Here is a 26974-nt window from a genome sequence, read left to right as displayed (position 1 = left end):
AAGTCTGGTTTTTCATTGTGAAATTTAGCTTTTCAAGGAAATTTATGAAAATGAATACATTTAATTCAGTAATAGTCATCCGTTTGAGGCATTATAAACAATTATATCTAGTTTTTGGGAGGAGCAGTATAAACCAAACAGACTTTAATCACTTGATATTTGTTTTGTCTTGATTTCATATTCAGACCTGTGTCTGTGTTTTCATTGTAGTATATCTATTATAATACATTTAATTGGTCTTAGCTTGATTACCAAGAAATGATTACAGGTGGCTAAAGACATCTGTGTGATTCTGATTACTGTGTGCTCTCATGACCCTAAATTCATTTATAGCTATGAGCTTTTCAAACTGTTTTTAGTATGTCTTTAGACTTATACATTTAAATGAAATTCTTAATTTTTAAAAGTTATCACTACAGAGATTGATGGGATCTAAAATTTAAATTGTCAGTTAAAGTTGGGAGACATGCTTTTCCTTTAAGGGCTCAACTTCATTCAATGTCCATGTAATTAGAGTCCTCATGAACTGTCAGGCTGTCTCTTAATGTCTACACTACCATAATTACCTACCTTTCAGAAATGAATTCAACACGATTCAAAATGTCAGTTATTAAAAATTGTTCCAGGTTAATGGTTAATCCTTTCAAGATAGTTTGAGAGGGATGTAGGGAGAAGAATGACTATTATTATCATAGATATGAACATATTTGTTATCATCTTGTAGACTATGTGAGAAAATTAAATACAATGTCCATAATAAATACTTAGATTTCTTTCATATTTTTTAAAGATATGCTCATTGTTAAGATAGATGAGGGCTGTCCAAGATATATCATGTTAAGGTTTTAACATGAAGAGGAATTAATTGGGACTGTTTCATATATTCCACTACATTGAATTGTCACTTAAATCTTAGTTAAGCTCTTATACAACGTTTTAGGAAGAGTGTGATTAATCTGCTTGTTGACACTTGGGTGAACATAATGCATGTGGTGAGTAGCCACTGTAAACAGAAAGAAGAATTTAAAAGCATAGCACAATCAAAAATCATCCAAATAACATCTTGAAGATAGTAGTAAATGTCAACTTAGTCTCTTGTCTTATATTGTCTTGATATTACAAGCAAAGCACCTCTTTTTTGTTAATAAAGTGGATTTTGACATATGAGGAGGATTATGTAGGTTAGAAGCATAATAATTGACTTAATTTCCTCTTGAGATTATTATTATATAATTAGTTTCAGATAGAGAGGGTGAGATTTATATGACTATCAAGACCCCAGTGAAATACAACCATTATTTTAAAGAAAGACAAATGGAATAAAATATATGTAAAGATGTGTCCATTCTAACTTATTTATGAAGAAGGTAAGATGGTGTATTGGGTTATAAATGGATAAAGTGGCTAAATTTTGTTGGCTGTTTACTTTGTACTTGTACTGTGGTAAGTAAATATCTGGCAGGTCTTAACATGTTTTATCTTTATAACAACAATATGAGTAATAGTATGTTACTGTTCCTATTGTATAAATGAGGCCTCACCTCAGAATCACACAGCTAATATGTGTGAGCATCAAGGATGACACCAGTTTATTCTGCCTTGAAGCCAATAATCTAATAGTTCTCAGTCTGACATTTTCACTGACTGATAATTTAAAAAAATCAAGTGGTAAACTTTATGTGATTATTTTCTTTTGTACAGTACGAATGATTGAAAAAGTCTACTTCTATCATCACAATTTTATAAAAGTGGATATTTTAACACCAAATAACATGGAAGAACTGAATTTCAAAATAAATAATAGTTATTTAAAGAGAATAAATTAAGCTCCCTGTACGTTTTTCCACATTGTACTCATTTTCCTAATTTCACCCAAGACCGATGAAAATTTCATCACAAAAAATTTCCTGTAGATTGTGCTGAGATGCCCATCTTACTTTGAACCACTGTGATATGACCATGCTCTGGCCAGCGTGGTCATCATATTCATGACTTGATGACATAATGCTTATAGCTTATTCCATTCTCTTCCTAGTTTCAAATAAAATTTGGACCTAGGAAAGATGCTAGGACTTGCTTTAGCCTTAGTTTACTGTGTTAATGTTTGTTGAAATTATTGGAAGATTAGGGATGACTTGTTCCGTCTTGGTAGTTAACTGCCATTTACTGACACTAAGATAGTGCCACTCTGTGTCCTGGAATTGGAAATGAATATTGGGCAATGACAAAAAGAGCTTGTCAGAACTAATTTCTCCATCCTCCCTCCAAAAAACACATCCCAACCTGTAGGGATCAGTTTGCTCCATTTTTACTTCTTTGCCTTGGCGAAAGTGAAGCAAGTTTGCTTAGTGCTTTTGTAAAACTGGCAGTTGGTTTTACATCCCAGGTTGCTTTAGATAGTGTCTATTTGGGCCATCAAAGAGGGAAAGAATACTGGTGGAGTGTGTGAAATGTGGCTAAATTGACCTAAGACATTAGTTTCATTTCTACCAAAGCAGTTTGTAAATCCAAATTACCTTGAGTTTATTTATTCATTTTAGTTACAGGTGTTCAGGTCCCACTGATACAGAGTCTCATTTAACTGGAATGGATCCACAGAATCTACCTTTATACACATTTTCCTATGTGATTCTGAGGTGCAGTGACATTTCAGGCAATTAATCTGCTTGTAGTGTATCACTTAACAGATTTATTTAACAAAACACAGCAATTACTATGCGCCAGAGTTGTTCTAAGTGCTTTGCAGATATTGATTCACTTAATCATAAAGACCTTCAAAAGTAGATTTTATTAGTATTCTTATTTTAGAGACAAGGAAAGTGAGTCACAGAAAGGTTAAATAAGTTGGCCAGTGTAAGAAGATCAGTGGAAGGGCAAGGATGATGCTAATTTTGATAAAATAATTAAAACTACCTACATGTGTGCATGTGTGTGTGCGTGTGTGTGTGTGTGTGTGTGTTTTGAGACAGAGTCTCCCTCTGCCACCCATGCCGGAGTGCAGTGGTGCAATTATAGCTCACTGCAGCCTTAAACCCCTGGCACAGCCTCCCAAGCAACTAGGACTACAGGCATGTGCTGCCATGTCTGGCTAATTTTTAATTTTTTTTTTGATAGAGACAGAGTCTCACTATGTTGCCCAGGCTGGTCTTAAACTCCTGGCCTCAAGCAATCCTCCTGCCTCAGCCTCCCAATGTACTGGGATTACAGGCAGGAGCCATTGATCCTGGCCATGCTTTGAGCCACAAAACTTGAAGTAGCAGAATTGAAAACAGAACCCAGATTTCTATGTCTTTTCTCTGTTTGAGTAAGTTTTGCCTTTGAAAGTGAAGGAAGAAAAGCTGATATTTCTCGAGTTGGGAATTTTTAAAAAAGTTTATATTTTAGAAGTTGTAGCACCAGATTAAGAAATAAATATAATTATGAATGGGATAGTAAACATGGAAAAATCAGTGGTTTTCCTCAGGTAGTATCATCATTGACTTGGCCTCTAATTAGACATAGACCAAAACAATATTAATAATCACTAATACATAGTGTTGCAGACAAGAATATTTTTAAAATATTTGGAAAAGAAGTAGCTGTTTGTTTCAATCCATAACAAAATAACCATATATAGTTCAATACGTAACTAAGATTTACATCTTTATACTAAATAAGAAACAATTTATTTTCCTGTAATGCTCCTCATAAGATCTTTAAGTTACATTAGGAAATATTCATATTTATGGAAGGATTGGGGAAATTCTACCTAAATTTATGGATTTTTTCTCAATAATTTTTGTAAGCTTTGCATAAGATGGAATATTTGTAATTTATAATCACTTGTGAAAACTGATGTATTAATCTTTAACAAAGTACATTTTCTCCTTTTCTGTTATTTAATATTTTTGTTTAATACACTAAAATAATCCTGTAAAATGGCTTTTCTTTAGTGTTTTTTAAAATAAATTTTATTTTAGACTGATGTTTGATTAAATTATGTAAGTTATTTGAATTCTAAACCCCCAATAATGAGTCATTCCACTTGTGTGGTTTAAAAAAGAGTTAAAAATCGGCATTTAGAAACAATGTGATTTCCAATTCTGTAAATGATTTAAGGGTTTATGGGGTTACTGACTATTCTACTTTCAAGACTCACTACCATCTTTTCTCTTTTTCTTATAGCAAATTTCACCAGGATTCCTGAGACTTATATTTCTTCTATTTTCTTGATCATTCAGTCTCAAATAGGATTATATATCACTTGTCCTGAAAAATATTAGAAACAGTCTGTCACTGAATATGGTGCAGATTTTATTCATATGTTATAGATTTTAAGCATACCTTTTGATTTTTTTCTTAAGGTAAATATTGTGTTTATTATTTTTTAGTATTCTTTTTCTTTGCTCCATATCTTGTTTTCTGTTCTTCTTTCCATTCTTCTTCATGGTGCTTTTTGCTTTAAATTGTCTCTCTTTTATGACAATAAATCTTCATGTAGCCAGATTGAACAAGGTATTGGTGTCCTTGATTCTGGTAAAACAAAACAAAACAAAACAAAAAACAAGGAAATTTAAAAAGGCTGTTCATCTCATCATTTAGTTTCTGAATAGGTAAGAGACACTATAGCTCTTGCATCTAGGTCATTTAACAGGAGGATGGGGATGCTAAATTTGCATCTCATTAGCTTTGTCTACTTTTAGAATTGTGTGCTTGGGCCCTGTGGTCAGTTGGCAGGTGGCAGGCCATGGCTCCAAAGGAATGCTGTGTTATTTGAGGGGATGCCAATTTCACTTGCCACACGGTTCTCACATTACTTGGTCAGACTTTTTAAAAATAAAACAACCAATATATGTTTCATTATTTATGCTAGATTACTGACTTCACGTCAAAAATCATTGTGATATTGATAGGCTGTGATAAATAATTTTAACAATTTATATTCTGTGGTACCCACTGTCAGACTTATGGATAGTGTTTCCTCTATTTTGGTAACCTAGAGCAGACATTTTGTCAAAAATTTTTAAAAGACTTTTATTGTTGTGCACTAAAGTTGAGATGAATTGTAGGTAATTGGATGGTACAGCTGAATTAACACATTGAATTGCTGGTTATGAGACACATCATTTGCTGTTGCAGACAACAATAGGCCCATTTTTGTTTCTACAATGCACAAATTCTTATTATCTATATAAAATTCTAATTCAAGTGGGATAACATGTATACATCATTTCCATTCCTTTTGTAAGGAAAACTAACTTCCACAAATGTAAAATATTTGCAAATATCTCAAATAATTTTGAACTTCAATTCATCTTTTTTTGCAAATGTTAAATCAGTTTTCTCATTTCCCACAAACAGAACAGGATATAAGGCATTTCGAACATGAAATCAGTACTATCAGTTTTACACTGTGTACCTTAAGGTCTGTGCAGATGGGCAGTTCACATTTATCTCAACAGAGATCCTTATTTGAATCATTCTGAAGAACGTTATTACTATCATGATTATGGTAACATTCAACAGTGTAATAATTTTGTGGGCTCTTGGGTTTTTTCATTTTAGACTTTTTAAAGTATAGCTTCTTAGTTTTCAATAGATGAGTATCCATTTTAAGAGGAAGGAATAAGAACTATTTTCTCTAAACTACCTCCTGAAAACTCATTAATTCAAGCATTAGATGGAGGGATTAAAAGTTATAAAACTGTTACAAATTGTAGAGAGTAAAGCAAGGTAAACTGCCTAGAATGTAGTAGGAGGTCGGGGCAGGGGGAGGTGGGTTGGTGGCTTGAAGTTGAGGAGGTTCACTCTGCCCATATTAAGCCCCCAAAGGCCTGAGGCTCAATAATGTTGAAAAAAGTAGAGAACAGAAATGAGAGTCTGGGGCTAAAACAAAATAATTTATCAAACATGTATAGATGAAATAGATAGCCTTGTATTCACAACTCTACTTTCTATGTAAACATCTCTATAGTGAGTTTTTCTCACTCGCTCACCTAACTATCCACTCTTAACATGTACTAATTACCAAGGGACAGCAAGGGCAACTAAGGATGGGTCTTAGAAAAACAATGCCCCTTTTATTTTGGCACTTAGAGTCTTTAAGCCTGATGTTCAGCTTTTTGCTTGCCCTAAAGCAAAGTATTTTAGTCAACAAGACCCACTCAAGTTCACAGAGATCTGCATTTTTTATTCCTTTATATTCTTTACTTTTTTTTTTTTCTTGAGCCGGGGTCTCTTGCCCAGGCTGGAATACAGTGGCATGATCATAGCTCACTACAAGTAACCTCAAACTCCTGCGCTAAAACAATCCTCCTGCCTTACCCTCCCAAGCAAGTAGGGCGACAGAAACGTCTCACCACACCCAGCTAACTTTTATAATTTGTAGAAATGGGGTATCTTGCTATGCTGCCCAGGCTGGTATTCCTTCATTTTTAAATACATAAAACAGCAATAAAGGATCACAGACATTTAAGATATAATGTAAGAACAAAAATTTTTAAACATCTGCAACATGAAAAAAAAAAAGAGACCAAGTTAAAGAAACCAGTAACAACAAAATGACTTTGTAAGAAACACACAATTAGAGGACCATAAAAGAGACAAATATATGTTTTCTATATATGTATCTATATATCTCTCTATATATTTATATATATCCATATATATATCTATATATCTCTATATATTTATATATACCCATATATATATATAAAGTTATTGAAAAGATCCAGGAAAAGATTGTATTCATAAAACAAGTGGATGATATAGAAAAGGAACACTAAATGACTAAGAAAAACTCTTGGAAATTGAATATTTTCAAATATTTTAAGGGAAAATTTGTAATTTTAAGTGGAGGGAAATCTGTCAATTCTAACAAAAATGAAACAAGATGGAAAATATGAGTCACAGTGAATCTCCATAAAGCATGACTTCCTACTAATTGGACGTCTAGTAAGAAAACAAAAAATACAGTTAGAGCAAGCATTAATGAATTGAAGGTAATTATCAGATTTCTGAGGAAAGGTGATTTACAACTCAGCATACCATACCCAGTCAAAATATCCAGTGTCAGGGTAGAATTAAGACATTTTAAGACATATAAAGACAAACATTATCTTCTTTAAATATAACCTTTCTTGAAAAGTTACTCGAGGTTGAACCTCAGCAAACTATGGTTAAGAAAAAGAGAAGGACATGGCATGATAGCTATGTGAAGTAGTCCAAGAAGGTGAACAAATTGTGTTGTTTCAACCTGGTGTAGGATTAATATAAGGAAATGGAGGGTTTGGTTGGTGGGAGGATTTGGGACAAAAAGGGGACGTTATAGAATATTTAATGTTTAAGGAGTATTTAAAAAGACAAAAAATGTACAAAGAAAAAAAGTAGAAATGTCAGGTAAAACAAAAGAATATGCAAAAAAGGAAAATAACCATAGGACTTTAGTTGGCTTGAAAATGAATAATATTTTTATATTAAATATACATGGTATTTACTGATTTTCATCTTTTGATTGATTTTCAGTCAATCTTACTTAAAATGTGGAAGATAATTGTGGTGATAGAACAAAATGCAAATATTATCAAGACTGACAATGTCACGATAAACATACAGGTGGCTGAGGTTGGGAATTAGGTATGGGGACTGGAGAGAGTTGAAGGAAAGTTTAGGGATTGGAATAGTAGTATATCACAAAATAGGAGTCAAGAGATAGTGTCCATAGTTAATAGAAGAAATAGCACTGATATAGTCCTTAAAGTTACAAAGATAACCAACAAGAGGAATAATGACTACATTAGGAGGAAAGATAGAGAAGTTCTGAATATGATGTGAAGTGACTTAGATAATGGCTAAACTACTTTGAGTTTGCTTGGTCAAGGTATGCTTTAATTTTTTTGAAAAAAAATGTGATTATGCTTCGATGAGTGTGTACGTCCCAGATTTCCACAGATTCCAACCACTCTCTGTGGAGGCATCATAATCCATAAAGATATTGGGATTTAAAGGTTCTGTTGTAGAGCTAGTAAACAATTAAAAGTGAGTTCCTCTGGGGAGAGGAACTGACTGGGGTTGAGGGGGGTTACTATACAAAGAAATATAAATTCTTGGCACTTTGTCACTGAACGTGATAGCAATAATTCCCTATAGTACTAAATTATGGGGCTAAGAGGGGAACATTGGATTTAGTCCTGACAAAGCCATTAGTAAACTCTATAACATGTCATTTAAGTTCTCTGAATGTCAGTTTCCTCATCTTTAAAGCAACGGGTGATGGGCATGTAATCCCAGCACTCTGGGAGGCTGAGGCGGGCGGATCATCTGAGGTCAGGAGTTCAAGACCAGCCTGGGCAACATGGTGAAACCCCGTCTCTACTAAAAATACAAATATATATATTTTTAGCTGAGTGTCGTGGCACACACTTGTAGTCCCAGCTACTTGGGATGCTGAAGGAAGAGAATCATTTGAACCCAGGAGGTAGAGGTTGCAGTGAGCCAAGATTCCACCATTGCACTCCAGCCTGGCAACAAGAGCAAAACTTTGTCTCAAAAAAAAAAAAAAAGAAAAGAAAAGAAATAAAAATAAATCAACTGGTATTAAAAAAATACCCAGTACCACTTTGTAGTCTAATGTTTATCTTACGAAGATAGGTCTATCATTTTATTGAGAATAAAGTGAATTAGAATTTTTCTAGGTATAAAGCCTAAGACTGATACAGAGCTCTTACTTGCTCTGGGTCTTTATTAGAGTAAAGATGTTCATTGCCTTCTTAACAATGATCTTCAGTCTCTGTCCTGTATCCTTTACGTTTGATTCTTTACTTTGTCTAACTGACTTTACCAATCAAATTGGAATCATACATCTTTAGTTTTATGAATGTGTGTAACCAGATCCTAAATAGAATTGTTTTAATAGAACTTTTTTCATTCTTCAAGGCCTTATTTTCCCATAGCTTAATTTTTTTTCTTTTTTCCTGATGTAAAAATGCACAAGATGATTCTTTAAAAGATCGTATCTCCGTTTCACCTCTGTTTTCCTAAACACTTTCAAAGCACTGAGGAATAATTTGAAACAACATTTTGTAGTGGATTCTAGATAGAGACAGTACATTTTATAGTTCTCTCTATTATTAAATTGTACCAGTTACTATGACTACCTGATATGCTTGCAAATTTACAGAAGAATTGGTAAATGAAGGATGGCCATTTCAGTGTTCACAGATGTGAAGATATTGCCATCTCAGATCAGCAGCTGCTCTTGAAATGTTGACTCCTTAGTATCCTTGGGCTAACACTAATTTTGTAGCTGATCAAAATAATTGCTGTACAGATACTAGCTATTCCTAATTAATGTGAGCATATGGGTAGTTCCCACAAAAGAATTTACTAACCTGCCAGTTGTTGCTGTGTATATGTTCACACGTTAGCATTCTTAACTATGAACATGAATCAGCAAACTAAAAAATAATCATAGTTAGCTTCCTATGGATAGAAATAGAGAGAGAGAGAGAGATGAGGAAGTTTCCAAGTTTACCCCCATAGTGTAGGATACGTATACCACAAAAATGTATTGTGGAAAACTGAGAAAAAATATTTAATTTATGGGTAAAACATAGTCTTTTATAGTATAAAAGGATAGGGGATTCTGAACTGAGAAAAAAAAAACAAATTAACAATGAGGCACTTTTTTTTTTAAATTATACTTTAAGTTTTAGGGTACACACACGTGCAGGTTTGTTACATATGTATATATTTGCCATGTTGGTGTGCTGCACCCATTAACTCATCATTTAACATTAGGTATATCTCCTAATGCTATCCCTCCCCCACTCCCCCCACCCCACAACAGGCCCCAGTGTGTGATGTCCCTTTCCTGTGTCTAAGAAAATGTGGCACATATACACCATGGAATACTATGCAGCCATAAAAAATAATGAGTTCATGTCCTTTGTAGCGACCTGGATGAAGCTGGAAACCATCATTCTCAGCAAACTATAGCAAGGACAAAAAACCAAACACCGCATGCTCTCACTCATAGGTGGGAATTGAACAATGAGAACACATGGACACAGGAAGAGGCACTCTTTAAAGCTGTGAATATCTGTTTTCTGTTGATAGTTTGTAATTACAGTCTCTCTTGGTCACCTCATTTTACCATTTTCTGGGTGATCTTGATTTGAGGACAGTAACTTGTGGGCAGTTAGAGCTCTTTTGTCCTATTATTTTATGTGGTTGATGAATCTGGGGTCCATTAAGTTACATATTAAAGTTGAAGTTCTTGGCAATTAATTAGGACCTTTTAGTGTATTAACTTCCTCTTCATTGTAAGATAAGACAAATATAGAGACTCAAATTAGGAGGAGACAGTAAAACACAATTAAGTATTAAAGACACAAGTTTAATTTTGTGGTGCCTGGAATCACAAAAATGTAGTTTAAAAATTCTTATATCTAATTACTAGAAGTATGACAGAAGACAGTTACATAGCCTGCATGGAACTTAGTTACCTCATCTTTAAAATGGAGATAATAGTCATAGTAGCTAACATGAATACAACCCAGGTCTCTTACTGTGCAAGAAGGTCTCTTTTAAGTGCTTTACATAATATTAACTCATTTAATTCTCACAGCACTGTGAGCTAGATATTCTCATCCACCTTATAATTGTAATGACATGAGGGTTGAGGTGACAATGCGTGTAATGTACTGATTGTTGTGCTTGGCACTTAGCAGGTGCTGAATAAATGTGAGCTGTTATTTGTGTATCTCCTCTTCAATGGTCCTCTCTTGGTATCTAGTGTGACAGGTGCCTAGTAAATTTGGCCTGCTTAACTGATTTTTGAAATAAAATCTCAGACCTAGAAGAGTTATTGTAAGGAGTTACTGCAAAATTGGGCCCCAAGTGCCAATAAATAAATAGGAGTTAAAGATGGGACTGAAGGCAAGTGAAGTAGAAACAGTAAAACTGTGTTAGTGAAATATTGAGAAATCTTACTTAAGAGAGAAGGGAAGATAAATGTATGAAGGCAAAGGTGCATTCATTTCATGATAAATACTATGATATTATACACATTATACACAATGCTAAACAATGACATACTACTTTGCAAAAAAGTGCATCTAGCTGAGAACAAGGATGGTAAATATCATCTATTTGGGAATTTCCAACATCACTGCTGATTTTTGTTGGGTGTTCTGTGTTAAGTGACAGCCATCTTGCATTTCCCCCTTGGTTATTTGATCTGCTTTGACTATGTTGTTTTTCTTGTGGAAGAGCCTTAGAGAAATTGAAAGATCAATGCTTTTTGTGTGTGTAAGTATGGAAAATAGAGAACATTTTAAAACATTGCCATCCCACCCTTCATTTCTGAATGAAAAAGATGAAACATTTAATATTTTTTATTCTTTAAAGACACAGATTTCATTTTCGGTATGTGATGTCTAGTTCTTAATGATTTTTATACATGCTTATTTGGAGACTCTACTTTTTTAATGTGGAAGAAAGCATAATTTGAAATAACAAATTGTAATTGATTTCCCATTTAGAAATATTTGAATTCCAGTTCTCTTTTCTTATCAAGTGAGGAGAATATGTTTTAAGCACTGGTATTTTGTCATTTCCTTCATAATAATTTGTGCAAATGATAATTATACATAAATTAATAAACTGCTGGTGGGAATTTAATGATGCATCATACTGTTTTTGATTTATTTCCAAATCATTTGCAGAATGTTGAAATGTACAAGGACTAAGTTTTAAATGTAACCTACAACTTCCTCAGCTCCAAAAACATATTCAGTAAAATAAAATAGTTATTTAAAAAAATGCTGGTATAGGAATAAATTGCATTATGTTTTGTGAGTTTATTATATGAGGACATTATAGGTTATTAAATAGTATTGTATTTATCTGTGTTTAAAAAATGTTTCATATTGCAAGTAAATAAATTATTTTTGAAACCTATTAGAACTTTTCCCATGTGATTCAAGCCATTTTCTAGTGCTGCGTAAAATAATGTTGGGTCCTCAGTTGTTTGCATTTCCTTAGTGCTCCTGTTTCATTCCATCTTGAAGTTTTGTGTGCCACTTGAATATATTTTAAAAGTAATTAAAAATAAAATTTTGTTACAAGCTTCAATAACTTTGTAAACCATTTCTACATAAACTATATTTAAAATCAAGTACTAACTCTTGCCAATTCTGGGGACCATGCGTGAGGTTAACCATTTTCAGCCAAGGTTACATGTAGTCACAGACAGACAATTGATTCATTTTCTTGTATTGTTGCATCTATCTGCCAACATATTACACCAATTATAATTATTTTATTTATAGAGTGATAGTCAATTGATAATTAATCCTGTAAGTTCACTTTCAGAATAGTCTTCATTTTATTCAACACCAAGCACCTTGGAAGTTAGTAAGTCACAAAAGATGTTTTCCATAGTTATAAAATATTTAGCAATATGATTAATTTTGCAATGTATTTTTCACAAGCATGAAATCAAAGAAAGATATACTGTTTCCTAGCATAGGGCAGAGTTGATGCAAACTACCTGTGTGTGCGCTTTTCTCCCAAGCGCTCCTACGGAAAGTTGATTTTTCATTTTTCTAAGTTTCCTGGCAGTTTTTAAGTGTGGTCCTCCAAGATCTTGGCCTTGGACACCAGTAAAGCTAAGTATAAATTATTGATCTTATTTTATAATTCAGATTCATTCTTGACTTTCAGTTGCTTCATTAACTCTAGAGTTTATTTTGACCTTATATTAGATCAAATTAAATTTTGCCAGGTGGATTTTTTTAAAAAAACACTCCTTATCCCAAAACTTACATTCAGTATACTTTCTTGTTAGGTTCTAATCAGTAGTTTTAAGTTTTTAACCAACCTCAAAGCCTTCCTGACACCTTTTTATCCTTCCTCACCCCACAGTAACACACTCTAAAACTCCTACATGTAGTGGGAGTTACTTTCTGTCTGTTTGCTTTTTATAAAATCTCATATGTACTTATTACTTACCATTGAAAAATTTTATTATGTGATTTTAATCATGTTGTATTATATGCACTTGTCATTTTATTGTAATTCACTAAATACTGATACACTTTTATTTGGTCAGAGGCCTACATCTCACAGTAACTGGGTATATAAAATTGTGGGCCAATAAAATGCTGCTACATTTTAATATATACATTTTAATATTTAAAATAAATACATTTTAATATTTATTGGTGTGTGAAATGATTCCTGCTTAAGCAGTCAGTATACATAATCAATTAATACATTAATACATAATCAATTAATAAATTTAGCCAGTGATTTTGAGATCTACATAGTTCAAGGTACTATGTAAATGCAAGATCAGGCACTTCCAATTTATTGAGATACATACTTACCAGTGGGTTTTCAGCAGCGGGTTCATGCTCATGGCATGGAATTATTGAATGCTTTTCACAATTATAAAACCCTGGGGGTCCACTGGCCAAAATTTAGTTTTGTGGGTGTGTCTGCACTTCTGCTTGCTTCCTGTGAAGGGTCTGCCTTACTGAAGTCTCATACTATCAAGATAATTGTTCTCTCATTCCTGCTTCCGAGAATTATTTTCTCAATCAGGAAAGAGTAACAACTGCGAAATAGAGCTACATGTTTTCATAAGGCTATTCTATCAAGAAAGGGCCTCTTTGTACCGTAAACAAACATAAAAATCATGTCTCTATATGAACAATGTTCCAAATGTATGAATCATGAATTACAAATGTATAAATTACATGTTGTTATTTTGTAGAATTTTTAGTTTTCCTTTTCTGTGTTTTTTAGTAAATGTGTTCATATTATGTTATTTATGGTTGTATTTTATGGGAAAATATGTGCCTCATTCATTCACTTACCGCTGTGCAGGGGTTCAAGGACAGGGAGTTTTGTTAGTATCGACAGTTCTGATCTCATGATATACTTGGCTGATTGCCATCAAACCAATCACTCAGGGGACTTAAGAATTCTGATCTCATACACAATGTACTTGGTCTCAGGGATAAAATTCACACTGCACCCCAACTTAAAACTTTTTCATGTGTTGTTTTCTCAATCCAGGTTCACACCTTCTATTTATTAGAAATTGTATGAATTCCTGCCTTTTAGCTGACACCTGTATCTGAGTCTCCCTCTGTAAGGCTAAATGCCCTTGTTAGAATGACACAACAACAACAACAGCAACAAAAACAGCAGAGAAAACAAAAGGAAAGGAAAGGAGCTTGTATCCCCAGACTCATGCTGTGCTGTGGCTGGTTTGTTTCTTCTTTCTTCAGCACATCACTCCTGTGACATGCTGTGCCTCAGACTGCTTGACTGACCTTGCCGTTTAGAGCTGTTAAACCTGAATAGAGCAGAGCTTTTCTTTTCCCTTCCAGTAGGTCTCAGGAGTGAGGTCTGGTCACTGGCATTTACTCTCTGAACCTTAACTGTGGTTCCCCTTGAAATGGAGCTAATCAAGGTGTTGTTCCACTTACTTACTGATGCTCATGAAGCATTCATTGTTGGTATATATAATTTTGCCTATTCCTAAACTTGAATAAATTCTTTCTTCTACCTAAACTATAGATGTATATCTACATCTATTTGCTATTTGTAGGTTAGAAAATCCAGGAAGGCAGTCTTACAGAATTCTTTTTGTGCTGTACCTAGCAAAATGCGCTACACAATTAAGTCCTTACTACATGCATTTAACTACATGCATTTAATTAGATTGCATATGTCCAGATAGGTCCCTTGGGCCTTCCGGAGCAGTAGAGGCTACTTTGCAAAATGATGCAGGCCAAAAAGGATTTAGGTCAGTCAAATTTTTATCTGGCTTTCCCAGTAGGATAGTTGAAACTAAACTTCCACTTGCTATAAGAATGTCTTCCGTGCGACTTTTTTTTTCTTCTCAAATTCCATTGTTAGCTAGTCAGAGATTGTGCACTTTATATGCTTCTTGTCAAACTCATTTGGTATTTGAAATCACGGCGCCTTTAAGATTTTCACCCAAGTGGCTTCAGAGTTCTGCCACTTAGGTCATTTATAAGAATTTGCCTGGAAATTGTTTCCTTTGCAGGAGACATAAGTCACAGGGTTTAAGATTGAAAAGGATCTCAAGGGCCGATTCTGTCACTCCTGCCAGCCCTCAGTCAAGGTTGTGCTTAATCTAAACCCAAGACTAATATGTTTCTCTAAAATAAAACTATGCCTCATCACTGGTTTGTTAAATACATTGTCAATAGAGGGGTCTCTGAATGAGCAAGTAACTCCTGGGTGTTAAAAACCTTCAAAAGCTCTACGGGTTAAATTTCAAATTCTTTAGCATATCATTCAAGGCCCTTCCTAGAGATCTATTCCAAATGACCTTTTTGGCCTTGCATCTCACTTTTTACTCCCTCTTAATCTATTTTCAGGATTCACTGAATTGATTCTCTGTTACCTGGACTTATCATAGAAGTCCATGATTGTTTCTTTGCTCACATTGCTTTGCAGCCTTGAATTACCTAGCTGCTCATTTCAAAGATCAGCTCACATGAGCAAATCCTTTTTGAAGGATTTCTCCAAATCCCCAAGGCAAAATTATTCTATTTTCTGTGTTCCCATAGAACCTTGTTCCTATTGCTCTTGCTAACTTTCAACCTGTTATCATAGTGGTGCCCTCACATGTCTCTCATTTTAGATGATAAGCTTTTTCACAATGGAGACATCACATTTCTCATTGTTCCTCTGAGACCTACCAAAGTCCATAATACAGCCATTCATTCTATAAATGTCTTGAAAAATTGTTAAATATTGATGCAGTAGGATAAAGGGCTATGAATTTAATGATGCTCTATTGAATGAATCTTTGTGACATGCCTTGTATCTTTTTCTGGAATATAATGAGGATATAAAAATATTAACATAACCTCTTGCAATGATAATCACTACAAATTTATCAAAATCATGGGTCCAAGAGTATGCTAAAAAAAAAAAAATTTCTTTCATCCCATATTTATAGCACACTTCTAGTTGGACCTTTATTTGAAAGGCCCCAGATTTAAAGTTAGGTTTAAAGATGTTCAAAAATGTCTTCACTTAAAAAACAAAAAGACAAAATTAATATCTAAGCAATCTTTAATTTCTAGAAATTTATTTTTACAGTGTAGTATAAGCTCTTCTGGTACTGTTAAAGCTATTTCTCGACCTATAATTTTAAAAATAACTTTTCACATTACTAAAAATAAACTACTAAACTTTTTTAATGAAATATAAGTTATTTGGGTCATTTTTAATGTATTCTAATTTTCCAACTGTTAATTCTTTCCATTTCTGTCCTCTGTCTTCATTTTAAATGATTTGACATGTGAACCCTAATATATGCTAGCCAAATACTCATTAAACCCATGCCAAAAAATTCTTTAATTTTATTTGCAAATTCTTAGATAATGTGTATCATTTAGGAATTGTGCTCAGTGTGTATCCAGAGTGGCCTAAAGAAATTGGTACTTTATTTTTCCCTCACAAAATATGAAGTCTTGATGTTGGTAGTCTGCTAAGATGACCTCTGTAATGTTACCAGAGATCTTGGATTCTTGCATTCATTCTAGGATTCTTGCACTCAAAATAGCTGTCAGGGTTCCAATCGTTATAACTACATTTCAAACAGGCAAAGGTCAAAGAGCATAAATGTGCCAATAGCAGCTAAGAGAGGAGAGATTAGACACTGGCGAGGCACCTTTCAGGTTCAACCACATTCGTCAAAAAATCATGTTTTCTTAACTTTTGGAAAATTGATTTTGTTTCTTACTTATGTTGCAACTTTGTTTGTACTATTTTCCAGCTCTTTTAATGTTGAAGTTCTGCCTAACTTATAGCTGTGTAATTGGTTCTTACCAATGCACTTTGTTGGTTTTGTTCACTTTCAGCTTTTAAACTAGTATTTTTTTGGATTATAACATGATATGTATTTTTTTGTGGAACATTTGGAAAATTAGAAAAAATGTAAAAAATAATATGAAAATTACTTACATTTTTACACCATTTAGACGTAACAACTTTAACATTTCACTGTACAGTGAATTGTTATACTGAATTTATATACATATATAGGCACATATATTTACATATATGTAAATTATGTAATTATTTACAAAACAACTTTATTCTCCATATTATTTTAGAAATTATTGTTTTGGAGATTAGATTTTGGCATATAAATAAATATTATTTGGGACATTATTTTTATGACTACATGGCATTTCATCATATGGACAAGCCATAATTTACTTAGTTGATCCCTAATTGTTGCTTTTATGGATTTAAAATTATAGCATTATAAATGACACTGATGAAGTACTTTGAACATGAAATTTTGCCTGTATATCTAATTACATCTTAGAATAACTTGATGGAAGTGGAATGGGTCAAAAAGTAAGGGTATGCAAAGGAAAAGGCAGCATTTCTTCAGAAACTAGGAAATAATGAAGCAAAAGGTATAAATTATGCCATGCTTTATTGTGTGTTTACTGGGAATGGAGTGCAGTGAATAAAGCAGAAGTGTTCCAGTTTTCATCCCAGAAGACAGTACAGCCAATATTTTCTCCTGTTTCTTCAGGTAGAGAGGGGCCAGTGGTGAAGGAGCTGTCATTGAACACCCTTCATGTAGGCTGGTGACTGCTTGGAACAATCATTTGGCCACTTCTTTAAACATTCAATGAAAAAAAATGAAATAAAACAAAGGGAACAAAGAATTGACAGAGAACCCACTTGAATCTCTTGAGACCCCACTTGAGAACCCACAGGTCTCTGGCCTCTCCCCAACTGGATGAATAAAAAAGAGGAATGGATGATAGAGTGTTCAGTTAGGAAATGCAACAACATGGCATCTAACCATGATGTGGAGACTGGATATGGAATCATGCAGTGATATAAATTGGCTGATGGACTACAGAGAGATTATGTTTAAATATTGGTTGTGTACAAATCAGAGGATCCTGATTTGTCATGCCTATGATTGAAAATATCATGAGATCATTATCAAGTAGTATTTACAGTAAGGAAATGTGCAAGGGAGTTAATGGCCTTAAAGGTCAAATTAAAAGAGAAAGAGAGATAGGGGTGACAGGGAGGGAGGAAAAGAGGGAGGACATACTAAGGATGACTTTAGAAGTTATAGATTAATCTGTTTGCTTTGATATTTGTGAAAATAATAAGACAAAATGATGATTGATTTCCATACACTTCTAAGAGCAGAAAAAATGGGGTAACAGCCAACATGTCTGAAAGAGGTAAATAACTCAGAGTTAGTGTAATTTTCTTCTCTGACACAATAACAGAACTTAAATATGAGAGGACAAAAAGTTCATATATCTTTACTTCGGTAAGGTTTAGTTTTTGTCTGACATGATGTTCTGATCAACCAGCAAAGACTGTGTAGTCTTGTGTAAAGGGAGGCATAGCTCGTTACTTGTCCCTGAATCAGTGACCTGGTAGGGCAAACAAAGTAAGACTAAAAGTGTTTATTGGGGACTTATACTGAATAATATTTGTAATAATCTCCATAATTTAATAATACAACATGTGGAATCTACAGACTAGGAAAATTGCTAAATCTGTGGGAATTTGCAGGAATCTAAAGAATATGGGAATTAAAAACAAAGGGACTGAAATAAGTTGGCTGTCTATGAGAATCATTGATTAAAATGGCATTAAAAGTGGTAATATCTAGTCTAGTGTTGCTGAGGCGTTTTGACACATTGTTGCTATAAATTGATGATGAGACCTGGAATAGTTGTATTGTTCAGGGGGATTTGTAGTGTTTCCTGCCTTAATTACATCCCTTATCCTGTAATGACCATTTTTTTTCTATGTTCTGAGTTTCAAGATTGTAACACATCTTCCTCTATTAGTGAGCATTTTTCTTTTTTTAGCTCAACAAAAAGAATAATTATTTTACTAAAGTTGCTTTGTTTCCATGCCTTTCCATATAAACAATTTTTCATTTCAGTGTTACCTTTTTGTGTAATCTTTTAGAAGACATTTTAAAAGGTAATTAAACTCAACATGTAGAATACCTAGAGTACATACAACTCAAATGAAGGCGTGACAATATGCAGAACTAGGGTCAAGTTGGAGCATCAGCAGGCAACAAACACTTTGTCATGACTGTGTTGCAGTAATTGTAATTGCAGTAATTACAACTGGCTCCAGTAATTGTAAAATATAACCTGATTTGGAAGATGGTCAAATAGGAAAGTTGGGTATATCAGTTTAATAAAATAGGGGTTAACAAGTTTTAACAGTCTCATGCTACTTGACCCAGAAATCTCAGTTCTCGGCATTTTATCCTAAGGAAATAATCATGCTGTGGCAGAAGATATATACAAGGACCTTCACAGTAACTTCTTTTTGCCACAAATTTTTGATGATAATTTATATTCAGAAAATAAGTAAATGATGGCATGCCATAGCAACAGGATATTAATCAGTGATCTTGCAGTGTAATGATAAAAAAATGATATTGTCACACAAGAAATTCACAATTCAGTAAAAAGAGGATATAATCATAAAGTAGTTTATATGATATAATTCTTTAAATAATAATCTGCAAGTAAGAACAGGATAGTTGTTTCTGGAATTAAGGATGATTTTATATTTTTATGTTTTTTCCTAAATTAAAAAAAAACTTGCAACTTTTGATTTAGAAAACTAATTGTATAAGGAAAAACCACTTATACTGGTAATCTTTAAAGACTGATAACCTTTCGTCTTTTTTCTTTAAGTCCTGACTACTTTCACTTATTTTTTGATTATCATTTTATTATTTAACTTTACATTGCCTAATTTGTTGACTATAATATAATGTTGTTCGTGTGGTTTATTTTAAAATTCTAAAGTAAATTTTACATTCCCATTCTCCTGTATTTTATATATTTAATGGGTATATATCAATATGTAAGTTATGAGTAAATATGTATCTTTCATTTAATCTAAATATATAAATATTAAATATATATGAAGATGTAAATTGTATATACATAAACACTATATGATATATAGTATGTAAGCTATCACTCTGGATTTCTCACTATACTAATTATTAAAAAACATTTATGATTTTGAATTATTTTTTAACCTTTACTTTTTTTCTGATTTACTCATTTTTAACTTTTATTTTAGCTTCAAGGGTGCATGTGCGGATTTGTTATATAGGCTAATTGTGTGTCACAGGGGTTTGGTGTACAAATTATTTTGTCGCCCAGGTAATAAGCATAGTACCCGATAGGTAGTTTTTTTATCCTCACCTTCTTCCTACCTTTCAGCCTCAAATAGGACCCAGTGTCTGTCGTTCTCATCTTAAAAATACTGTCTCAATGTATGTTTGAACATTATTCTGTAATTTCCGAATATAAATGTCTAGATTAAAATAAAACCTTTTATTTTTATTTTTACCTTGTTGCATAATTTTAAATTTTGACATACTTTCAAATGTACAGAAAATTTACAAGAATTGTGTTTAAGAATACCTTTTATTCAGATTCAACAGTTGTTTACAATTTTGCCTCTTTTGCTTCATTTCTGTGTGTGCTTTCTCTCTATATACCCACGTGTGCGTGTGTACGTGTGTACACACGCACACGTGTAGACACACCACATTTTTTTCCTGAATCATTTGAGAATAAGTTGCAGACATCATGCTTCCTTGACTGAAGTTTTTAAGTGTACATCTCCTAAGAATAAGAATATTGCCCTCTATAACCAGTGTATAATTTTTAATTAAATATTCACAAAATATTACTTGTATTGCATAACTCACAGTATATATCTAGGATCCCAGGTGTATTTTGTTGTCTTATCACTGAAAGTCCTTTTATCTGGAACATTTCCTCAGTCTAATTACTTGGGCATTAGAAGAGTTCAAATCAGATATGGAGTGCAATATTCTCAATTTGGCTTTACTGAATGTTTCCTAATGGTTAATTCTGTTTTGCGTTTTTGACAGGCATACCACAAAAGTGATGTTGTGTTCTTCTCAAGTGCATCATACTTGGAGGCATGTCGTATTTGTGTGATTATAGATGATGTCATCTTTGATCAATTTGTTAAGGTGGTCTCTGCCAAGTTTCTCCACTGCTAGTTACTTTTTTCCCCATTGTAATTAATAAGTAATTTGTGGGAAGATACTTTTAGACTGGAAATACCACGCTTGTCATCACACTTTCATGCACTGGCGCCAATCCACTGATGTTTTCTTTACTGATTCGGGTACCTAAAATATTATGGTGGTTTTCTAACTCCATCAGTCCGTCTATACTTTGTAGGTGACATTATACTCGAAGAAAGAGTTTTCCCTTCTTAATTTCATACTTTATTATATTTTCCTTAATACATTTTAATCCATTACAATAATTATTTATTTCCCAATTGTCCCAGATTAAACCAGTAAAAGCCTCTTGAAGCTAGGACCTGTGTCCTTTTGACATATTCCCATCATTTTATAAATGCCTTACTTGCTTTTCTTCCAGAAAAAAATGCCACCTCAAATTTCATGTATTTTTAAGTCTTCTCTCTGTGTCCATGTTCTAATAGGCCAGAAGAGTTTTTCAGAATTTTCATAGGTTGAGTGGATTTTTTGTGAGTGATTTTCATGTCACTCTTAGGAATTCTGGTTTCCTTTACCTTTTTCACAGTTTTTCTGGACCCCGTATATCTCTGTATATAGTGGGAGCTTGAAAGATAGGTCTGTTAGAAATTGGTGTCTAATTTTCTGTTTACATATAGTCTGACATGTTTATTATTCTCCAGCTTCCAGTTGTGCTGAAGGATTTGGATTTGTGTATTTTAGTTGGTTTTCGTTAGGTGTATGTATTTTTTAGGATATGTGTACAGTTTCAGATTTAGGTGGCTCCTACTACCTGAGTTCCTCAGAATGCCAGTCCATATTTTTATGCATTCTGCAAAATGTATTGATATTTGAAGACAATTGCAATATGCCATTATTTAACCAAAATTTGTGGATTGTATAGCTTTACCTTTAGCTGCTAGTGTTATCTTAATCCGACTTATCCAATTAAATTGAAGTGTTTAATGTATCATAATTATTTTGTTACATAGTATACCTATCAATCCAGGAAATAGCTCTCTGAAAGACATGTCCATGATAAATGTAAAATTATTATTTGAGGTCACTTATTCTTTCACTTGATGATGTACTAATCAATTATGTTTGTAATATTTTTCCCTTAGCTATGAAAATGATCAAATATATATTTAAAAAATAAAAATTCAAACCCACAAAATTTTAAAACACGTATATAGAATAAAATAAGATAACCAATCAGTAGCATCTGATTATAGGAATCTAGTGAAAGGTAGTATTATAAGTGGTTATTTCAATTGACAAAATGCGTTTTTTGAGAATAATAAAGGTAAATTCTTCCTCCAGTTTCACAGCAAAAAAAAAAAAAAATGATGGCAATTCTTAATAAAGGAGGGCTTGGATCTGGTGCAAAACACTCCAGTATTTAAAATTGTCAGAGTAAAAGATGGTTTGTAAAAGTAGAAAGTAGATGAGTACGAAAACTTGTGCTACCTAAGAGGGGCAACCATTTTTCTGTTCCATACCTGAGTCCAGCCTAATAAAAATCTTAACTTTTTCGAAAAAGCTACATATGAGGATTTTTTATGAGAAATCTGCTTTTGAATATTGTGTAATATTTTAAAAACCATGGTGTGGGACAAACGAAATATATCAGTAAGCCAGGTTTGGTTTTCATGCCCCCAGTTTTCAATCTCTGCTCTGGATGCAACCTAGAAACTAGCAGATATTGCAGTAAGATGAAACCCAGGTCAGAAAAGCTGGTTTTGGGCTCAAAACCAGCTTTTCTGATAATTTTCATTAGGTTGTATTTTATTATATTTCTTTGAACAGTTCTTTTATAACACTGTATATACTCAGTAGCATAAAACCCATTTAATTTGAAATATTTTGAGATTCAAAATCAATATGCTCTTTCAAAACCCTACTGTAAAACAAATTAATTAATAATGCTTGATTAAACCACTTTCTCCTTATAATCACATTGATATTCTGAAACACAGAGAATGGACCTGTTTGTGTATTTTTGTGAGGTATGCAGGTCTCATGCCTGCATTTTTCTCAGTGCATGGATTTCAATTAGAATTTAAATGCAATTACAAAGTGAATTGGTGCAACTCTCTGGATAAATCAAGCAAAATTCTTTTCTAACTCAGTGATCCTCATATATCAGATAATAGTACCTTTTAAAAACTTGAAATATTTGGATAATCACCTTAACTCTTCAAGTATATTTACTTATGAACATCTCATATTTTTGAATTACTTTTATGCCGTTCTGCCGATATTCTGGGGGCACTGTGTTTCTTGCATATAATATGAAGCTAGTATGCAGACTTCTCTTACCTCTTTTTTCAAAGTGTCCTCCTTGACTGATGTTTTAGAATATTTGCATATAGTTGGGAATATTTCTGTTCATCAGCCCATTGTACTTTGCTAGATGTATAGTCTACATTTTGCAAAACCTATTTTAGTACGTTACAGTGTATAGTGTTTAAGCTTGTGTTGGTCTGTATTAGTTTTTCTGTGACCTTGACCAATTGTTTACTCTTTTGGATTTTTTCTTCCTCCACAGATGCATTTATGTAGAAGCATTTTGAGGATGAATGTTTGAAAATCATTTTGAAATTGCTAAGTGCCACGTACAGTAAGTAATATTTTTATTTTTCTACTCAATTGCAGTCATGTTCGATTAATTTGGCAGACAGTCATAAAAGAACCCATTTCTATTTACAGTCTTTGATATTGTCAACATTGTTAAAGATCAGAAGGTTGTATGTGTGCAGCATTATTTCTGGGGTCTTTATTCTGTTCCATTGTTCTGTGTGTCTCTATTTGTATCAGTGCCTTGCTGTTTTGGTTACTACAGCCCTGTGGTATAGTTTGAAGTCCAGTAATGTGATACCTCTAGTTTTTTCTTTATGCGTAAGATTGCCTTGGCTATTTTGGCTCTTTTTTGGTTTATGAATTATAAAATAGTTTTTCCTAATTATATGAACAATATCGTTTGCAGTTTGATAGGAATAGTATTGAATCTGTAAATTGCTTTGGACATCATGGCCATTTTATCAACCTTGATTCTTCCTGTCCATGCGCATGGGATGTTTTTCTATTTGTGCCATGTCTAATTTCTTTGACCAGTGTTTTGTAGAGAACTTTCTCCTCTTTGGTTAGCTGTATTCCTAGGTATTTTATTCTTTTGGGGGTTATTGTGAGTGGGATTGTGTTCTTGTTTGGCTGTCAGGCTAGAAATTGTCATTGTAGAGAAATATGCCTCTGCCCTGATGAAGTGCTCTGGCCAACACTACCCATCAGAGTAAATGAGTATTTTATGATTGAATTTCAAATTTAAAAAAATAACAATTGCCTTATATTTAGTGTCAATAGAACCAATCAGCAACCCAAAATGAGTTGCCTTGAACAAAATGCTGTTTGATTAGAGAAAACTTGAAAATATATAACAGCCCCTCCCCTAATGGCAGATACAGTATCTTACTCTTCTATTATACTTTTCAGAATTTGCAGTGGCTGACCACACCCTTTTCTTGCAGTCCTTTTTAGCTGCTTTTTGCAGTGAAGAAAAGATTGCAATGAAAGGCTGAGCTTGACTTACCATTCTCTTCCCTCTTTATTATCTTCAGATGTGTAATGTTCATAGTACTATCCTTTACATCACACTGGCCACATTGATGCTTTCCCTTTTGGACTTGTGATCTTCAAATTCTTTCACATTAGCCATCCATTGGTTCTAACCCCTGTACACTTTCTTTCTTGAAACAAATCATCAGCAACATTTTATCTGGGGACATTTTCAGAATTACTAGTATTTAAAAGATTATTGCTCTAAAATTGAATGGATTAAATCGTTCATGCTCCCACACTACTTTTGGTTTTCAGATTGAAGAATTTACAGAGGGATGAGAATGAAGGGAGGAAGTCTCCATTTCTAGATTTGACCTCTGGAAGACAAAGCTAGTGATTTTGTTTAGAAATTTTATTTCATTTGGTTCAATTAATAGTTCATGCTCCTAAATGTGAGAGGTACTGTGTTAGGAAGGACTAGAGCAAGTGGGAGAGAAAGACAAAAAGAACTCTCAAGGAAACTTTGTCATTAGTTTGAGGAAATAAGCTATACCCTCATATAAATAAAACAGAGGCTATGGGAAGTTACATCATGAGAATAGTATAAACTAATACAATTTAAAAGCCATTTTAAATAATTTGAGAAATAATAAAATGCACAGATGTGTAAAAAAAAGAAGCCATTACAGGAGACCTCAGAAAGGAGATACAATTCTGAACCATATTGGTCCAAGGTTTTATGGAAATTGAATTTGGGCTAGATCTTGATGCAGGTGGAAAATGTTAACAGAATAGTCAAGAAAATGGTATACTAACATTTAGAAGTAAAGAGGCATACTTCACACCCAATGAATGACAAATTAATTAGTTTGGCACAAGAATAAGTTTCTTATGTTGGACTAAAAACAGATAACTGGAAAATGAGGCTGGTGCTAGGTTGTGGGAAATACTGATAACTCTTCAAGAAATTTGAATTTAATTGGTAGTAATTAAAAATAGAGAGAGAATATTTTGTGAGGGCTAATCTTGTGAACAGAAAAGTATTTTTAAAGTTATTCTGGTAATATCTTCAAAGTGGATTGCAGTTCGAAGACTTGTTGCAAAAAGATTAACTTTTAAGCATTTGTAGAGGGATGAGAATGGATGAGGGCAAGACCTAAGGTCATAGCAGTGGGGATGGACTGGCAGAGGTTGGAGCATGTGAGATTTATTTGGAAGTAAATAGGTTCAGGGAGTAATAGCAATAATTAATGCTTGTGCAGGATTCGCTGAGTACCAGGGTTGTTTTAAATGTTAATGACTAATGTCATCCCCATTTTGTGCAAGAGGAAACTGAGAGAGGCATCATTTAAGCAAATTGTCCCAGGTCACAAAAGTAAAACATACCATGCCTGACATTTGGGGCCATTTAGTCAAGCTCCAGAGTCATTGCAGTTTACCACTGTACCATCATTTCTCTAAAAAAATAACTGAAGCTTCCAGGGTGACTGAGCTGGAAAATGATGTTGCCAATAATCAGAGAAACATATTTTGTTTACAGAGTTTACCCTTTCTTTAGATAGGTTTTTGGGTAGGCAGAAAAATCTTGACCTTTTGGGGAGAAATGTACCTTATGGTTAGAGATAAATCTCTTGTATATATTCACTTGTGTGTTGGGCAATAGCAACAGTAATTTATTATATTATTCAATTATAAGTTACGATAGTAAACATGTCATCTTAATCTGATTTGTCTTCCTTCCTTAGCAGAACTTAAAAATGAAACAAGGATAGAGTAGTTGGAAAAAAAAGATTTCATATCTTGGGTCCATAAAAGAACACCATTTTAGACTTAGTTTACTGATCATGCAAAACTAATTTTGACAAGGGAAAAACATAACACTCAGCATATAGAGTATCTCTTTTTCTATTAGGTTGATGTAAAAGTAATTGCATTTTTGCCATTACTTTGCAAAAACTACAATTACTTTTGCATCAACCTAATATACTGGAGAAGTAGAATAATGTACTGCTTTAAGACCATGGGCTCCAGGACCATTCTGCTTCATTGATTCATATTCCAAATAAGGCCCATTTGCTGGGTGACTTTTTGTCAATTATTTATGTTCTCTGTGCGTCAGCCTCTGTACCTTCAGAATGTGATATTAATAGTACTGTGTCTTCTGGATATTGTAAAGCTTAAATGAGATAAATGACCTAAATGGCTCTTGGTACCAGTGAATTTTAAATAAAAGTTATGTTTATTAAAATTTATCTCAGGTAACAGTTTTCTATTTTTCAATTTCACCTACATAATTATTGCTCTTTTAAGCTTTTTGCTTTGAAT

At 33.3% G+C, this 26974-nt stretch overlaps 1 protein-coding gene across 5 annotated transcripts in view; it reads left to right on the top strand.

Moving 5' to 3' along the window:
• GALNT13 (polypeptide N-acetylgalactosaminyltransferase 13) overlaps positions 1-26974 on the top strand; it is a 595812-nt gene that overhangs the window by 4515 nt on the left and 564323 nt on the right. For all 5 annotated transcript variants that reach the window (XM_030795862.1, XM_003274969.4, XM_030795859.1 and 2 more), the window contains exon 2: positions 23643-23714. The gene's annotated coding sequence lies outside the window, so the exon portion shown is untranslated. The remainder of the gene's footprint in view (positions 1-23642; positions 23715-26974) is intronic.

This window comes from Nomascus leucogenys, chromosome 17, assembly GCF_006542625.1.
Source record: "Nomascus leucogenys isolate Asia chromosome 17, Asia_NLE_v1, whole genome shotgun sequence".
Classification (NCBI taxonomy): domain Eukaryota; kingdom Metazoa; phylum Chordata; class Mammalia; order Primates; family Hylobatidae; genus Nomascus; species Nomascus leucogenys.
This window is presented reverse-complemented; position numbering and strand designations above follow the sequence as displayed.